Source organism: Lathyrus oleraceus, chromosome 2 (assembly GCF_024323335.1).
Source record: "Lathyrus oleraceus cultivar Zhongwan6 chromosome 2, CAAS_Psat_ZW6_1.0, whole genome shotgun sequence".
NCBI classification, from domain to species: domain Eukaryota; kingdom Viridiplantae; phylum Streptophyta; class Magnoliopsida; order Fabales; family Fabaceae; genus Lathyrus; species Lathyrus oleraceus.
The window spans coordinates 319,575,036-319,594,996 of record NC_066580.1 but is presented as its reverse complement, the minus strand read 5'-3'; the positions used below and the strand labels follow the sequence as shown (position 1 = coordinate 319,594,996).

At 40.1% G+C, this 19,961-nt stretch overlaps 1 long non-coding RNA gene across 1 annotated transcript; it reads left to right on the top strand.

The window, feature by feature from the left end:
- Positions 1-1,022: 1,022 nt before the first annotated feature.
- Positions 1,023-2,983, top strand: LOC127119294 (uncharacterized). The gene is made up of 2 exons (XR_007802740.1): positions 1,023-2,089; positions 2,316-2,983. It is a non-coding gene; the product is annotated as an uncharacterized LOC127119294 (long non-coding RNA).
- Positions 2,984-19,961: the final 16,978 nt, after the last annotated feature.

The following is a 19,961-nucleotide window of genomic DNA, read 5'->3' as shown; positions in this document are numbered from 1 at the left end:
TTCGGATTGCACTAAAGACTATGGATAAAGGTGAATACCTCAAACGATCAAGCCAAACGTCTTGTGTTCGAGGCATTCAGAATGAGTGTAGGAAAGCTCTAGTCTCATCCTTTCTTTATCGCTTAAGGCTCGTGACGTACAATCCTTATCCCGATTTATTGTGTTTTTTGAGTTTGATTTGGAAAAAGACCGTTTGACGTTGGATCAAGGGTTTGCTTATTAATTTTTTATTTGAAAAAGAGACCGCTTGACGTTGGATCAAGGGTTTGATTATTAGTTGCGAATTGGTGAGCGTTCCTAATGCCTAAGGAAATGCTAACAAAGCAATAAAAGAAAGAAAGTAAATGCGTACATCGGAAAAGGGAGGGGAGTACAGGTAAAGTACAAGGAAGTGCAGGAAATAAACGGTCTCATTGTCAGGTAGCCCAAGAGAAAGCCTTGTGTGTGCATAGTATCCTAAACTAGAAAGCGCATAAAAGATTACAATTAAAAGATTACAAATTCTTCTTGATTCTTGCATGCTTCTTCCATGTTAAGGTCACATTTGTCCAAGGTCTTTTGCAAAGGTCCTAATGAGTCTCTAAGTCCATCATCCAATGTCAATTACATGCAAAAGGATTTATCTTATTTTTTTGTCCTTTTAAGTCTTATCCTTTTTTAAGTTCGTTTTAAGAATGAGATGAATATGCACAATATGATAAAATAAAAAAAATAAAAATAAAAAGTGAATAAGGTAAATGATAAAAAATAAAATATTAGGAGCGAAAATTAAAAGAATTAGAGACGAAATTTAAATGTTAGATCAAAATTTTAAAGAGTTAGAAGTTAATTGTTAGAAATTAGATCAAAGTAGAAACCATAAGAGAATTAAATCCGAAATAAATAGAAAAATATTAATTCTAAACTTTTAACAAAATGAAATCTACACAATTATTAACCAATCCTAAAACAATATTATCAATTAAAAATCTAAAACAATTATCAATTAAAGTTCTAAAACAATTATCAATTAAAATTTTAATTAACATCCGATTAATAACATCACTATTCTAAAAAATCAAACAATCCACAATACTAAAATTCAATCCAAAATTCTAATAACAAAATTAAGGCTCTAATAACAAAATTCAAATCAGATTAACAAATTAGCAGAATTAATGTTTATTAGCAAGATCAACATGGGCCTAAACCACCCCAAGCCCAAGCAGGAGGGGGTGCATTGGTCGAAATGAGGGTGATAATAGTCACTGCAGGAACGGGCTTAGGGCCCAATCGATCCACAACTCCAACACCGGGATATACTTCCCCCGAATTCATCTCCCTATGAACTCCAAATGGCCTTATGCAAGTAGATCTAGTTGCGCCGGTTCGTCACCGGCGGCGGCGTTTTGAAACGTCGACATACTCACGTCGTCCTCCGCCTCAGTCTCCCCTCAACATGAACCTATCCTCCACTCTCTACATTCCTTCTCCTCTCGACCTAACCTAAACGATAACGCACAAACCAATACAACGGAATAACCGACGCTAGCAACGGAGCAAGAATTTAGTTAAGGACTACAAGATTACGGTTCCGTATTGCAAAATTCAGATCGCGTTAGAGAAAACATTGAATCACGGAGGGATGAGAACACCTATCAGCGACAGCGGAAATGGCTTTGTCGGCGATGTCAACTCAAAATTCCGGTAATTGCTTTTCGCAGATTCAATCTCTTCGCTTCCTCTATTCCGTTATGGACTTTGGTTACACGAAGCTTCGTAGCCTATTATGGTGTTCTCCGATGTCGTTCGATGGCGGAATTACTGTGGTTGAGTCCGAAGGTTGTGGAAGAATACGGTGGATCCTCTGTAGCAGCTACGTTTGGTTATACAGGTTGGGGAAGATTGCGGTGGTTCGATGAGGAAACGGAAGAACTGCTATGAAGTTTGTTGAGTTTGTTACGGTTCGGAAGAACGCGACAGAAGATGCGGTTAGAGATTGGCTATCTGTGAAAAGAGAAAATGGAAGAGAGAGGGAGGAAGGAAAATGCCAAGAAAAGATCCCCGCATTCCACTGTGTGATTTTGAATTTATAGAACTCTCAACTTCGGTGAGTTTTGATTCCGTGTTTTGGATATTCTATTGTCGTTTTGCGTTTTAAGCTGCGTTTTCATGTGCCTTTGGATAGCTGTAGTGCAGTTTTGGCTTAGCTTGTAGCAGCTTTTGGAAGTAACGAGAATACGTGCTCTTGAATAACTCTTTTCTCATTTGCAAGAACACAACCTGGGCGGCTTTGTGGGCTTAACTGCAGTTTTCATTTTCCTTTGGCTTTGCAGCTTGCGTTTCCTGACTTGCGCGTCCTGTTATAGCAGTTGCTTTCACTTTTGGCTTCGTCTGTAGCTGGGTTGTCGCAGCTTATGAAGCGTGCGTTTGGTTGGTTGGCGCTACGGACCCGCGTTCTACTGCATTTTGAATTATTTTGGTTATTTTGCATTTTTGATGCAGCTGGTGTGGTGTAATATGGCTTGCAAGATGAAGTCGGTTGTTGCGTTCTACTTATGCAGCTTACATTTACGGCTTGTACTGCTGCAGCTTTTTGAATGCTTTCCACTTTATTATGCAGGTTTCCACTTGGCTGAACTTGTTTTCGACGCCGGCGTGAGCATTTGGAGCGTTTGGTTTGTCGACTTGGAAGCGCTAGCTTTGCGTAGCAGCAACTTTTGGTTTTGTTTTCGGATGTGTTTTGCAGTGCTTGCTGCAACTGGTTTCGGTGTTATGCTCAGCCGGCGTGTGCGTTTCTGTTGGCTGCTGATGTTGTTAGCAACTTTTTGGAAGTTGAGTTTGGGTAGCGGTTTCCTTGGCAACTAGGCTTGGTGTAGCCTTTGGTTTGTGAGGCTGTTGGCAGGAAGCTGCGTTTGCAGCTTGAGTTTGTATGATTGTTACCGCCTGGTGTAGATTCATGTTATGCTACTCATCAATTCCGATTGTTTCTTCTTTTTCTTCATTTTGTCTTATTAGAATATATAAAATATTACGAATTATACTAATTAAAATTGAATTGGAAAATGTTTTGGATAATGAATTATGGGTGGCATAAATGGGTTAATTGGTTTTCATTGATATGGTTAATGGATATTAAAATGAAATTGGATTATTGTTAAAAATGAAATTGGATTTGAAAAATTTGAATGGAACTTGTAAATTGGATAATAATGGATCATACCAAAAAATGAGTGGTTCGATGTGCTTAATGCAAAAATGATTAAATTTCCAAAATCAATTCGACTTGAATTTCCAAAATTAATTCGAAAAAGAACGAAATGATTTCTAAAAATCAAATTTATTTTCCAAGATCAAATCTAACCATGAAACCAACTTAAACTTCAAAAATTAATTTGAAGTTGGAATTAATACGACGTTAGAATTAATCAGAACAATAATTGACACGATGACGAAATCATGACCGCACATGCAATGGACTGGTGAACTCAACTGAAGCGACTTGTAAATCAAATTGAACCCTAATCAAATGAATGAAAAATCGAGCCAATTATGCACTGAAGACACCTGACCAAGAACCAAACGGCTAACCAAGAATGGTCATGGATCATGACTCAGATAAGATATAAACTAAATGGCCGCCTGATTAACAAAACATGTGGCAAATCCTGATGATCAAGGCATGATCAAGCTTGATCAAATGCCTAAAAATCAAGCAATCTACCAAGCCAATGAAACTATTTACCAATGTTATAAACCAAAGGATTAAGGCTTGATTGATTGATCCACCTCAAATTACCGACCAGTCCTAGTATCCACCAAGTACCAGCACAAGCCATGAATTTGAGTCATATGTCTCCTTGTGTCGAATCATGCTTATTCAAATGAAATGAATGGATGAGGATGATATGCAAATGATTAGGGTTAGTGTAGGTGTTTAATTGGCTGCATTATATGGTAAAACACTAGCTGGATTCTAATGTCTTGACTGATGTCATGACATGGTGTGTATGTGTGACTGCATTGTAGGTTAGAATATCTAACTGTACTCTGATGTCTTGACTGATGTCATGACACACTTGAGTAGTCACTGCAGGATTAGCTAATACAGGATTTATTGAATGTCAAACTGGAGACTGTGACATTCATCCCTGTCAGCAGCTACTGAGGAATAGAACAGTTGGTGTTCTGTTAGAGCTCAGTATTCATTTGCAGTCTGGTTATCAAGGAAGAACCAGACCTGGCATAAGGCCTACTGTATGAATGTCAAACTGGATGTTATGACATTCATCATGGACAATATATACTGAACATTAGACAGAGTAGTGTTCTGCTATACTTCAGCATGTTACTTAGTCTGTTCTTCAAGAGAATAACAGAACTAACTTAAGGCCAAATGTGTAAATGTTAAATTGGACACTTTGACATTTATTAATGTAAGCTGTTACTGTAGTATGGTCATTTTGATCATGTACAGGTCAGCAAAATTGTACAGTCTGTTTTCTGGAAAAACAGACTCAGCATATGGACCTTGATGTCAAGCTGAATGTCGTGACATTCATTCCTGACAGCATATGCTATATTGTAGGTTGTTCAGTTTTCTGTTTCAGCTTTTTCTCAGGCTATTCTTCAGGGATTCAACAGCTGAGAGAAAATCCAGGAAATCAACAACCAAGCTACATTTAATGAACCTAACAAATAGCCTATTTGTTAGTAACCTAAAAGTTGAACTTGTGGGAACTCGCGTGACCTTAAATTCAGGAGAATACAGGTGCAAAAGCCCAGGTACTGCAATATAAAAGGAAGGCGTTCCTTCATTCAGTTTCGGGGATTTTGAGGCGTGAAGATTTTTTGTGTCCATCATACTTCACTGTTGTATTTTTGTGAGTCTTGTATTAGACGTATCTTGTAAGCCAAGCCATTATCAAGTAGATGATTGCTGTGGCATAGGGTGTTCATTGAGTTGTAAGTGTTGTGTCGCTCAAAGCTTTTAAGCGTGAGTGCTGTGTATCTTGATTAAAGCTGTGAAGCACAATCAAGAGTTGTTTGAAGTGTGACTTCAAACTGTCTTTAATATTGATTAAAGGTAGTAATCACTGAGGTGATTGAGGGGGAGTGAGTAGGAACTCTGATCTTAGTGTAAGATTGAAATTGCATTGGGTAGGGATTAAGTGATAAGTTGTAAACGGGTGAGTTTAGCTTTGAATTGATACTACTAATAGTGGATTTCCTCCCTGGCTTGGTAGCCCCCAGATGTAGGTCATGTTGGACTGAATTGGGTAAACAATTACTTGTGTTATTTACTGCACTTACGTTTAAGTTCTGCATAATTCCTGTCTGTGCATAATTTGGATGTCATAACAACCCGTGTGACATCTAAAGTCTGATAACTAGAATTTCAATTGGCATCAGAGCAGGCACCCTGCCTGTGATTTTCTGGGTGAGATCTAGGGAAGTTACGTTCTAGTACCATGGACAAGGATATATGACACTCAAATAGACCACCCATGTTGGATGGCTCTAATTATGATGACTGAAAGCCTCGTATGATAGCCTTCTTAAGGTCTCTAGATAGCAAAGTCTGGAGAGCTGTCAACAAAGGATGGGAACATCCAATGAGGACAGGTGAAGATGGAGTCAGTGTGCAGATTCCTGAAGAAGAGTGGGACAAGGAGCAAGAGGCATTAGCTCTTGGAAATTCCAAGGCCCTGAATGCATTGTTCAATGGAATCAGTAAGAACATCTTCAGGCTGGTGCACCACTGTGAACTAGCTAAGGAAGTTTGGGATACTCTCAAGGTAACTCATGAAGGTACTTCCAAAGTGAAGATGTCCAAACTGCAGATGCTGACCACCAAGTTTGAAAATCTGAGGATGAAAGAGGATGAGACTATTCATGACTTTCACATGAATATTCTTGAAATTGCAAACACCTCTGGTGGACTAGGTGAGAAAATGGCTGAAGAGAAACTTGTAAGAAAGATTCTCAGGTCCTTGCCTAAGAGATTTGCTATGAAGGTCACAGCCATAGAGGAGGCATAGGACATCTGCAACATGAAGGTGTATGAGCTCATTGGTTCACTCCAAACCTTTGAAATGGGCTTGTGTGAGAATGCTGAAAAGAAGAACAAAAGCATAGCTTTTGTATCCAATGCTGAAGAGGAGTCAGAAGCAGGATATACTGAATGTGATGAAAGTATATCAGAAGCTTTAGCCATGCTTGGGAGACAGTTCAACAAGTTCGTGAAGAAGATTGATCAAAGAGGGAGACCTAATGTCAAGAACATCCCGTCTGACATCAGGAAAAGATCAACTTCTGAAGAAAAGTTCAACCAAGGCAAGGGAATCCAGTGTCACGGTTGTGAAGGGTATGGACACGTCAGAGCTGAATGTCCTACTTATCTCAAGATGCAAAAGAAGGGGCTAACTATCACATGGTCTGAAGGAGATTCTGAAAGTGAATCTGAAGGAGAATCTGCCAAACATGTCACTGCACTAACCAGTGTTTGTGCCTCTGATGATGACTCAAGTGCAGATGAACTGACCTTTGATGAACTTGCTGCAGCCTATAAGAAGCTGTGTACCACCAGTGCAGAAGTCCGTGCACAAGGAGAAAAGCAGAAGAAACTCATCAAGGAACTGGAAGATGAGAGACAGAAGCATCTGACAGACATAGAGGGTCTAAATGGTGAGATAGCCTTGCTGACCTCCAAGCTGAATCAGATGACTAAATCCATCAGAATGATGAACAAGGGAATTGACACCTTGGAAGAAATTCTAAAGGTGGGACAGAAGTCTGGAACCAAATCTGGCCTAGGATTTGGGAAAAGATCCTCACCTGAACACAAACGCCCAAAGGCTAAAGTTCAGAAGTTCAAGCGGAAGTCAAAGCCAATGTCTCAACATCGGGGAACTAAGATGAATAGTCATCAGAAGAGGAAATTCCAGGAGTGGAGGTGTCACCACTGTGGTAGGCTTGGACATATCAAAGCCTTCTGCTACTGGATTCATGGTTTTCCTAACCAAGCCTCGCATGTCAGGCCTAAGCATAAGACATACAAGCGCTATGTCCCCAGCCAGAGGCACCAATGGTATGCCAGGTTAGCACACACAGCTCTAAGGGCTTCTACCAGAGAAGACTGGTACTTTGACAGTGGATGTTCAAGACATATGACTGGTATGGAAAATCTACTGGTGGATATTCAACCTCACACTACCAGCTATGTGACCTTTGGTGATGGTGCCAAAGGAAAAATAAAAGGTGTGGGCAAGTTGGACTGCTCTGGAGTTCCAAAACTGAATAATGTACTGTTAGTAAGAGGACTAACTGCAAATCTCATCAGCATAAGCCAGTTGTGTGATCAAGGATTCTATGTTCAGTTTACTAAGGAGCTGTGCATTGTGACAAATGGTGACAATCAGGAAGTTATGAGAGGAACCAGGTCCAAAGATAACTGTTATCTGTGGGAACCTAAAGTCTCTAACTTTTCCACAATATGCTCCTCAGCCAAGGAAGAACAGGAGGTGAAGCTGTGGCATAGACGACTTGGACATCTCCACTTACGGGGAATTAAGAAGATTATATCCAAGGAAGCAGTCAGAGGAGTCCCAAAGCTGCTCATTGATGAAGGAAGAGTCTGTGGAGAATGCCAGGTGGGCAAGCAAACCAAGATGTCACATCCGAAGCTGGGACATCCTACAACTTCCAGAGTTCTGGAACTGTTGCACATGGATTTAATGGGACCCATGCAGGTTGAAAGCCTTGGTGGGAAGAAATATGCTTACGTGGTGGTTGATGACCATTCCAGATACACGTGGATAAGCTTCATCAGAGAGAAGTCAGATACATTTGATGTCTTCAAAGACCTGTGCATAAGACTTCAAAGGGAAAAGGACAGTTGTGTGGTCAGGATTAGAAGTGATCATGGTACGGAGTTCAAGAATTCCAAGTTTGATGAGTTTTGCTCTTCTGAAGGAATAAGTCATGAGTTCTCCTCCCCTATAAACCCTCAGCAGAATGGAATAGTTGAAAGAAAAAATAGAACTATTCAAGAATCTGCCAGGGCAATGATTCATGCAAAGAAGCTCCCCATGCACTTTTGGGCTGAAGCAATGAATACCGCGTGCTATGTTCACAATAGAGTCACCTTGAGAAAAGGAACCTCCTCCACTCTGTATGAAATATGGAAAGGCAGAAAACCCACTGTGAAGTACTTTCATATCTTTGGAAGTAAATGCTACATTCTCACAGATCGTGAACAGAGAAGGAAGCTAGATCCCAAAAGTGATGAGGGTATATTTCTAGGATACTCTACTAACAACAGAGCCTACAGAGTGCTCAACTACAGGACCAATGTCCTGATGGAATCCATAAATGTTATTGTGGATGATAAAGAGGAAGGGATCGATGTCATAGAGGATGTTGAAACATTCCTTGACAGTTCAACTGACATTCCAGTCAAGTCTGAAGAAGCACAGGAACCTCCTCCTGAATGCGAAGTAGATGCAACCACCAAAATGCCATCTATCAGAATTTAGAAAGACCACCCTAAGGATATTATCATAGGGGATCCTAATAGTGGTGTGACTACCAGGTCACGGGGAATAAGCTCAAATTCCTGCTTTGTATCCAAGGTTGAACCAAAGAATGTGAAAGAAGCCCTGACTGACGAGTACTGGATCAATGCCATGCAAGAGGAACTTGAGCAGTTCAAAAGGAATGAAGTATGGGAGCTAGTTCCAAGACCTGAAGGGACCAACATCATTGGTACCAAGTGGATCTACAAAAACAAATCTGATGAGAAAGGAGTAATTACTAGGAATAAAGCAAGACTAGTAGCTCAAGGATACACTCAAGTTGAAGGGGTTGATTTTGATGAGACATTTGCTCCTGTGGCTAGGCTTGAGTCCATCAGATTGTTGTTAGGGGTAGCATGCATTCTGAAGTTCAAACTATTTCAAATGGATGTGAAGAGTGCATTCTTGAATGGCTACTTGAATGAAGAAGTCTATGTAGAACAACCTAAAGGGTTCTGTGATCCTAACCAACCTAAGCATGTATACAAGTTGAGGAAAGCCTTGTATGGGTTGAAACAAGCACCTAGAGCATGGTGTGAAAGGTTGACCGAATTTCTAACCTCAAATGGATACAGAAAAGGTGGAATAGATAAAACCTTGTTTGTGAAGGATGAGGAAGGCAAAATCATGATAGCTCAAATCTATGTGGATGATATAGTCTTTGGTGGAATGTCAGAACAAATGGTTCAACAATTTGTTCACCAGATGCAATCTGAGTTTGAAATGAGTCTAGTTGGAGAACTGACATATTTCCTTGGAATGCAAGTAAACCAAATGGAGGACTCTATGTTTCTCTCCCAAAGCAAGTATGCCAAGAACATAGTTAAGAAGTTTGGTATGGATAGTGCTAGGCACAAGAGGACTCCTGCACCTACTCATCTGAAGTTAACCAAAGATGATGGAGGGCCTGGTGTTGATCAATGCTTGTATAGAAGCATGATAGGAAGCCTACTTTACCTAACTGCAAGTAGACCTGACATTTCTTATGCAGTTGGAGTATGTGCTAGATACCAAGCAGAGCCTAAGGTGAGCCACTTGAATCAAGTCAAAAGGATTCTCAAGTACATCAATGGGACTTGTGACTATGGGATGCTGTATTCACATGGGTCTGAGCCTGTCCTATCTGGGTACTGTGATGCTGACTGGGCTGGGAGTGCTGATGACAGAAAAAGCACATCAGGTGGATGTTTCTTCTTAGGAGACAATCTCATATCTTGGTTCAGCAAGAAGCAGAATTGTGTTTCTCTGTCCACTGCAGAGGCTGAATACATAGCTGCTGGAAGCAGTTGTTCCCAACTAGTTTGGATGAAACAGATGCTCACTGAGTACAATGTCACTCAAAATGTCATGACGTTGTTCTGTGATAATCTCAGTGCCATCAATATCTCCAAGAATCCCATCCAACACAGCAGGACCAAACATATTGACATTAGGCACCACTTCATCAGAGATCTGGTGGAAGACAAGGTGATCACTTTGGAACATGTAGCCACGGACCTTCAACTGGCTGACATATTTACAAAGGCTCTGGATGCTACTCAGTTTGAAAACTTAAGGAGCAAACTGGGAATATGTCTCTCTGAGACCTTATAGCAACCACTGATGTTTGGGATGTATTGTTTAATATCTCTGCCTATTAAACAATTGGTACTATGCTCTGATTGGTCAACAGATCATAGCTATGCTACTTGCAACGAGTGTGGCCACAAGAGGGTAAGGAGACACCCTACCGTGAGAAGGCCAATGTACCTGCAGGAGTTCAAGGACGCGGTTCATGCAGGAGTGGTTCTGGATGTCAGAAACAAAATCATGGCATCTGATATGGTGGTACCTACAGTAAAGCAAAAGTGGGTGATTACTTGATCAAAGCTGTGAAGCAAGATCAAGTGGGTACTAACTTGGTTGAAACTGTGAAGTAAAACCAAGTCTGTAAGTCTGTCATTTTTTTCTGTTTATGTTGTTGGCTTTGGCAACATTTGTGACAAAAAAGGGGAGTAACAGGTGATACCCCAGACAACAGATTGGTCTGTGAAAACAGACGTTCATGACAGATTCGAAGATTCCCTCCCCTACAGCTGCTGTGTGTTGAAGTTTAGATTTTAACTTCTGTATGTGTGCTGCTTTGTGAAGTTTTTTCTTTAACTTCCATGTGTGTGAGTGTGCTGCCACTCTGAGTGTATTAGCTAGGTTTATTTCCTGCTAGATGTGTGATTCCGCTGCTATGAACTCTGTTATGGGGATCAAAGTGTTTTAGCCAAAAATTTGCCAAAGGGGGAGTTTGTAGGTGTTTAATTGGCTGCATTATATGGTAAAATACTAGCTGGATTCTAATGTCTTGACTGATGTCATGACATGGTGTGTATGTGTGACTGCATTGTAGGTTAGAATATCTAACTGTACTCTGATGTCTTGACTGATGTCATGACACACTTGAGTAGTCACTGCAGGATTAGCTAATACAGGATTTATTGAATGTCAAACTGGAGACTGTGACATTCATCCCTGTCAGCAGCTACTGAGGAATAGAACAGTTGGTGTTCTGTTAGAGCTCAGTATTCATTTGCAGTCTGGTTATCAAGGAAGAACCAGACCTGGCATAAGGCCTACTGTATGAATGTCAAACTGGATGTTATGACATTCATCATGGACAGTATATACTAAACATTAGACAGAGTAGTGTTCTGCTATACTTCAGCATGTTACTTAGTCTGTTCTTCAAGAGAATAACAGAACTAACTTAAGGCCAAATGTGTAAATATTAAATTGGACACTTTGACATTTATTAATGTAAGTTGTTACTGTAGTATGGTCATTTTGATCATGTACAGGTCAGCAAAATTGTACAGTCTGTTTTCTGGAAAAACAGACTCAGCATATGGACCTTGATGTCAAGCTGAATGTCGTGACATTCATTCCTGACAGCATATGCTATATTGTAGGTTGTTCAGTTTTCTGTTTCAGCTTTTTCTCAGGCTATTCTTCAGGGATTCAACAGCTGAGAGAAAATCCAGGAAATCAACAACCAAGCTACATTTAATGAACCTAACAAATAGCCTATTTGTTAGTAACCTAAAAGTTGAATTTATGGGAACTCGCGTGACCTTAAATTCAGGAGAATACAGGTGCAAAAGCCCAGGTACTGCAATATAAAAGGAAGGCGTTCCTTCATTCAGTTTCGGGGATTTTGAGGCGTGAAGATTTTGTGTGTCTATCATACTTCACTGCTGTATTTTTGTGAGTCTTGTATTAGACGTATCTTGTAAGCCAAGCCATTATCAAGTAGATGATTGCTGTGGCATAGGGTGTTCATTGAGTTGTAAGTGTTGTGTCGCTCAAAGCTTTTAAGCGTGAGTGCTGTGTATCTTGATTAAAGCTGTGAAGCACAATCAAGAGTTGTTTGAAGTGTGACTTCAAACTGTCTTTAATATTGATTAAAGGTAGTAATCACTGAGGTGATTGAGGGGGAGTGAGTAGGAACTCTGATCTTAGTGTAAGATTGAAATTGCATTGGGTAGGGATTAAGTGATAAGTTGTAAACGGGTGAGTTTAGCTTTGAATTGATACTACTAATAGTGGATTTCCTCCCTGGCTTGGTAGCCCCCAGATGTAGGTCATGTTGGACTGAACTGGGTAAACAATTACTTGTGTTATTTACTGCACTTACGTTTAAGTTCTGCATAATTCCTGTCTGTGCATAATTTGGATGTCATAACAACCCGTGTGACATCTAAAGTCTGATAACTAGAATTTCAGTTAGTGGCCTATATAATCAATGTGAAGGGTAAGGCGAATTTATGGTATAACAACTGCCCTTATTTAATTTCTTCGACGTGAATGGACGGATAGCAATGGCTTCCAGACAATCAAGGTAGGAGAGGATTAAATACTCGAAAACTGGAAAGTTTGCCCACCATGAACAAATGTTTAGGGTTAGTGGCCTATATGCAGTATGCGAATGCAGTATGATTGATGATTTTTTTCTTTCTCTAAGCTCAACTCCTTTCTCTTTTTTCCTTTTCCTTATTCTTTTTTTTTCTACTTTTCCTTTCACATTTTTCATTATTTTCTCTTTTCTTACCTCCGCCATCAAGTTTTAACATGTAACATGCGATCAAGGTGTTCCCGTAGGATTTCGCAAAGGAAAATTAGGTATCTTGCTGGGGATATATGATTTTCTCGCACAACAGGTAGCAACGACTCCTATGTACTAGAAAAGGTCTCGCGAACAAAAGGTTAAGAAGGAGGGTGAGGTCCACACAGACGAGTGATGGATGCCAATACAAGTAAATATCGAAAGGGGTTTAACAACACGGACAAGTGTTGCGATCAATACAACGCGTACTGAAAAGAGGATCAACACGGACGAGTGAATCAATTCAATAGAGACGAGTATCGAAAGGAGGTACCAACACAGCTGAATGTTGAGGATCAATACAGACGATTATTGAGAAAGAGAGCATCAACATAGACGAGTGTCAGAAAGGAAGGACCAAGATAGACGAATGATGAAGATCAACACAGACTAATATTGAAATGAGAAGGTGTCAACACTGACGAGTGTTGAAGATCAACACAACCAGTACTGGAGACCAATACGAATGAGTATCGATAATCAATACAGACGAGCATTAAAAATCAGCACGGACGAGTATTAGAAGAAGTAATGATTTACACGGACGAGTGTTGAAGATCAATACGGACGAGTATTTAAATACGGTAACAACACAGAAGAGTGTTGGAGATCAATACAGACGAGTATTAAAAGATAATTAACACGGATGAGTGTTGAATATCAATACAGACGAGTATTGAAGAATACGGTAATAACACATACGAGTGTTGGAGATTAATACGGACGAGTATTGAAAGGAGGTTAACATGGACGAGTGTTGTATATCAATACAGACGAGTGTTGTATATCAATACAGACGAGTATTGAAGAATACGGTAACAACACAAACGAGTGTCGGAGATCAGTATGGACGAGTATTGAAAGGAGGTAACAACACGGACGAGTGTTGAGGATCAATACGGACGAGTATTGAAGGAAAAGGTAACAACACAGACGAGTACTGGAAGAAGTAATGATTTACACAGACGAGTGTTGGAGATCAATACGGACAAGTATTCAAAGGAGGTAACAACACAGACGAGTGTTGGAGATCAATAAAGACGAGTATTGAAAGATGATTAACACGGACGAGTGTTGTATATCAATACAGACGAGTATTGAAGAATACGGTAACAACACAGACGAGTGTTGGAGATCAATATGGACGAGTATTGAAAGGAGGTTAACATGGATGAGTGTTGTATATCAATACAGAAGAGTATTGAAGAATACGGTAACAACACAAATGAGTGTTGGAGATCAATACAGACGGGTATTGAAAGGACGTAACAATACGGACGAGTGTTGAGGATCAATACGGACGAGTATTTAAGGAAAAGGGAACAACACAGACGAGTGTTGGAGATCAATATGGACGAGTATTGAAAGATGATTAACATGGACGAGTGTTTTATATCAATACAGACGAGTATTGAAGAATACGGTAACAACATAGACGAGTGTTGGAGATCAATACGGACGAGTATTGAAAGGAGGTAACAACACGGACGAGTGTTGAAGATCAATATGGACGAGCATTGAAGGAAAAGGTAACAACATGGACGAGTGTTGGAGATCAATACGGACGGGTATTGAAAGATGATTAACACGGATGAGGGTTGAAAATCAATAGGGACGAGTATTGACAAATAAATGATTAACACGAACGAGTGTTGAAAATCAATACGGACGAGTTTTGACAAAGAAATGATTAACGGGGTGAATGTTGAAAATCAATACGGACGAGTATTAAAAATCAATACAGACGAGTATTGCAGAAAGATAACAATACAGACGAGTGTTGGAGATCAATACAGACGAGTATTGAAAGAAGGTTACAACACGGGCGGGTGTTGAAGATCAATACGGACGAGTATTGAAAATGAAATGATTAACACAGGCGAGTGTTGAAAATCAACACGGACGAGTATTGACAAAGAGAATGATTAACACGGACGAGTGTTGAAAATGAATACGGACGAGTATTGACAAAGCAATGATTAACACGAATGAGTGTTGAAAATCAATGTGGACGAGTATTGACAAAGAAATGATTAACACGGACGAGTATTGAAAATCAATACGGACGAGTTTTGATAAAGAAATGATTAACACGGACGAGTGTTGAAAATCAATACGGACGAGTATTGACAAAGAAATGATTAACACGGATGAGTGTTGAAAATCAATACGGACGAGTATTGACAAAGAAATGATTAACACAAACAAGTGTTGAAAATCAATACGGACTAGTATTGACAAATAAATGATTAACACGGATGAGTGTTGAAAATCAATACGGACGGGTATTGAAACAGAGATGATTAACACTAACGAGTGTTGAAAATCAATACGGACGAGTATTGAGAAAGAAATGATTAACACGGATGAGTGTTGAAAATCAATACAAACGAGTATTGAAAAAGAAATGATTAACACAGACGAGTGTGGAAATATCAATACAGACGAGTATTGTAGAAAGATAACAGCACGGACGAGTGTTGGAGATCGATACATATGGGTATTGAAAGAAGGTAACAACACAGACGAGTGTTGAAGATCAATACGGACGAGTAATGAAAATGAAATGATTAACACAGGTGAGTGTTGAAAGTTAATACGGACGAGTATTGAATAAAGGAAGGATCAACACAGACGAGTGTCAAGAATGGCGACTTCCCTAGGGATCAACACGGACGAGTATTGAAAATGAAAAGGGGATCTCTCAGGCATAAAGCAGTGGACCGCTTACGAAAGGTAAGGGGCTGGTTGAAGATTCTCGAGGTATTTGCAAAAGGCAACCCAAGGGAGAGTTTCGAAAAACATGTGGGGAATACCAATCCAAGGTTTCATGACGATGTTCTCAACTGGGGAGGAAGAATGTCTCAACGGAGGATACTTCTTTTCCTTTTTTATGCTTTCGAGAAAGACTTTTATGTAGTTATGCATGTTTATTTTGCATGGCGTAATGCTCCATCTTGATGGAATATGTTACGCTCTTTTGGTGATGCAATGTTATATAATGCATGATTATTTATGCAATGCTGATGTGTGGTCAAGCTTTTGGTTAGACGGTATGGTAGGAAACACCTGTAGATTGAGAACATTGGGTACCAGTAACCACTGGGTTTATCAATTAGGATCAGTGTTCTTTGTTGAAAGCTTAGGGGATGTGTTTAGCGTGACTCCCGACATTCATATCAAACTTAGAAGTCTCTTATGCACCATGGATCTTGCTCTGAACAACCTCAAAAGTACAAAAATGATATTCCTTCTCTAGTTAGTCATGCCCCAGTCAATTGGGAATCTGCATGTATTGTCCCAGTCACAAGTTATGAAGCAGCTTTCTCATGATAACTATCTCGATCTGACCTACCCCAATCTCTTGGAACTGTATACATCTGATCAAACATCTCAGAGAGATTGACGTCTTGGGTTTCTGAGGTAGCTTGCCCCAGTATATGTGTCGGAGTAACTCTTCTTCTGGCTAGCAGATCTCTGAGGGAATGCCCCTGATTAACATGTCTTGTAGATATTTGTTGAATCTCGACGTAATTTCCTCAGATCAATTAAATATCGTAGAGATTTATCGACGTGATTGCTTCAGATCGACTAAAAATTAAAGTGTCTTGTCTTTTCTGCTCAATAGAGTTCTTTAGACATTTTTCTTCTAGATATAATCACACGAAGTGGCTGGTCGCTACTCAACGGAGTCTCAGGCGTTCAACACTTGTTAGGATCAATCAAAATAATTTTCCCTTGCTCACCGGAGTTCTCAGGCGTTTTGGTCTTCTGAAGCGATCAGTTGGAGTGATTTACTCCCTGACTATCTGATCTTTGGAGAGATTCGCCAAATCTCGACCTAACTGTCTCAGACTAACTGAATCTTGCTGAAATTTCTTGACGTAACTGTCTTAGATTGATTGAAATATGAAACATCTTGTCCTTCTGCTCAACGGAGTTCTTGGACGTTCTGCTCTTTGATCATATGAAGTTGCTGGTTGCTTCTCAACGGAGTCTCAGGCATTCAACACTTGTTTTGATTAATCAAAACAAATTTCCTTTGCTCAACAGAGTTCCAGGCGTTTGTCTCTCTGAGTACGATCAAATCAAGGTAACATGTCTCTCCTCAACGGAGTTCTCAGGTATTTTGTCTTACGATTCAATCAGTTGAAATAATTTGCCTCTACTTAACGAAGTCTTTAGGCATCATTCTCTTCAGGGGTCATCGAGCTCTCCAATTCATGTTCATTATGAAAACTCTCTTGACTTCAAATGCTCACTCATGAGTAACACATGTTCATTTTTTTGGAAATGATAATAGCAATGTCATGTTTATGCTAGTTTTGAAATCCAAGCATGTTCACTAGAATTATGACATACAATGAATGCATCACTGATTTAGAATGTCATATAAATATCAACACATATGAGCAAATTGATGAGGAGTCAGTTTTAACACGTTTATTCTGACCATAGTGCGATTTCGAAATAAACCCTGCTTCAATTAGGTCTTTTAAGGGTCGTAACGTGGTCTGGTTCACGGTTTCAGAAAGAAAGGATTTACGGCTCGAACCTATACTAACCCTCTTGCTCTTCGTGATATTCTCCAATCCTACGTTCATCTAGTTCAGCACAAGCGCTCTTCTTCCAAAAGGAATTTTGAAGTGATGGTTAATGAACCCACGAGCTTTTAGGTGTGGCAGTCATCCTGCTCTTGTTTGGTTTGTAACCACATGAATTTGTTCCTGCTGAGGATTTTCTTTTGATTCCTCTTTTGAAGATTTGTTTTTTCATTTCCCTATTTTACTGGATTAGTTCAGATTTGCACTCCACAGGGATGCCCTATTTTTTGCCTAAGTCACTTGTTTTCGGTTTTTCGACTTAGCAAGCTTTCTTTCTTTTGATTCTTTTTTTTTTATTTCTTGTTTCTTTTTGTTGAAACAAATCGTGTGACATCTATCCGTTTGATTTGAAAGTTATGATTTCCTCGTGCCTCTGTGGGTGAGGGACAACCGTTTGGAATTTGATGGTTTCTTACCTCTTGTGAGGGATAAGATATGGTTGATCCTTAGATAAGACACTCCTATTTTGAAGTTTGAATGCCTGGTCAAACTAACTAACGACTACCCTGCCCCAGTTTGAGATTGAGGGTTTTATATTCGAAAAGAAACTCCTTCTCCTTGGCTCGAAGGGGTTGACTAGAGATTATCTTCCTTATGTCTCCGGTGTTTGGGATTTGAAACAATGCCTTACATCATCAACAAGGTTTTATTCAAAAGCGTACGAGCAGTGATTTCGTGTTTTCAATTTCATCATCCTCCTCTCAAAAGTTAGATATTGACAAAATAAAAGATGAGTGGTCGCGAATGGATTTATTTCAAACATGCATATTCATTTCAATGTCATTATTATTCAAAAAATAAATGAGTTCATTACAAATGAATGTTACAAATGACAATCAAGAAAATCACACATGAACATGTTTTAACCAAACTAATGACTACGGACATAATTGGCCTTATTCAGATCCTCATGCTAGAATTATTAGGCTGACAACAGATATCCTGACCATTTTCAAGAAGATCCTTCTCAAACTCTCTTCATAGGTGCAGACTCTTCAAATCTACCGCATCTTCCACTTGCACTGATCGCGATATTGCAGATGTGCCCTCTTATGGAGGCATGGGAATGTTTACTATGTTCAGGCCTTGCGGTGTGAACACAATAACCCTTTAATCAACCAAGTCTTGTACTATGTGTTTGAAGACATTGCAATTCTCGATCGAGTGCCCTGCCATTCCAGAGTGGTACTCACAACTAACATCCATGTCATAATCTATAGGAAGAGGTGTTGGAGGGGCCTTAGCTTCCCTCAGTTGCACCAATGAGCTATTAAGCAACAGGGGTAGAAGTCGACCATACGACATGGGCACTGGATCAAACTGCTTTGGATCCCTTCTTGGTCCCTATTTTCTTTATTGATCGAAGTTCCGCTGCTGATTTAGATACTGGTTTGCCACAGGGTTACTCTACCTCGGTTGAGGAATAGGAAATGGTCGTTGATACGGAACCCTTGGAGGTACAGGAGGTGGATGAAACCCACGAGGCTGCTCCTGAGGCGGAAGGGGGTCAGGCATGTTCATCGGAGTGACCACTTCTGGTATAACAGTTGGCACGGGATTGCCTTCCTTCCTCATCATCGTCTGCAGGATCTCCATGATCAGGCTCATCTGAGTCTTTAGCTGGTTGATTTCAACCTTCATTGCTTCTTGACCTCTTCATAGTTCTTCCATGGTGGTCTGCGACATGCTTCTAGTTCAAGACAAATATCGGGCAATCAGCTTGGTGGTAGTGGTTTGTCTGACAAAAGGCCAAGTGATAGTGAGATTGGTCTCATGAAATGCAGGATGTTATGTGAATGATGCATGAGTATTATATCTTCTTGTATCATTTATGATGCATGAATGCATGAATGCATGGATGATTTGGTTCATAAGCATGGCTTCACAAGTCGATCATGCAATCAGGCGTGGTATCATAGGCTCAAGATACAAATGGAGGATAACGCTGATTTCTTTCCACATAGGGTCTCACTGGTCATAGTCTAGGGTTAGATAGGGACCCCAGAGTCATCGATTCATTTTGCTGTTTGCCGCTTACGACAAAAGCTTTCTGGTCGTCAACTCCCTCAAATGAGCCTCCTCTAGGTGAGATCTTCGTACCGACCCACGTGAGAAAAGCTTCTCGAGGACCCGCACTACGCGACCATCGGCATCGGGTTCTAGACAAGGGTCTCAAAGTCATGGACCTCCTTGACTGTTTGTCGTTTACGGCAAAAGCTTTCCGGTCGACAACTCCATCAAGAAGATCTATTTTGAGTGAGATCTTCGTACCGACCCACGCGAGAAAAGCTTCTCGGGGACCCGTACTACGCAACCATCAATCTTAATAGGCCATAGGTTCAATGTTCTACAAAGGTCCTTAGAGTCATGGATCCTAATGAAAACATTGATCGCTTACGTCAAAAGCTTGACGGTCGTCAACGTCTCCAAAAGAATCTACTCTAAGTGAGGTTCTCGTATCGATCCTTACGAGAAAAGCTTCTCGGTGGCCCATACTACTCAACCTCTCCTATCTTAAGGGTTCACTCTAGACTCGGGTAGAGAGTCTTCCCACAAGGTTACTTGCAATCAGAGTACCATCCATTTGGTATCATAGGATCATGGAATCACATGTTAGATTACAAAATTTAAAGAAAAAGGAATCCATGACTTGAAAGGTCATACTAAATT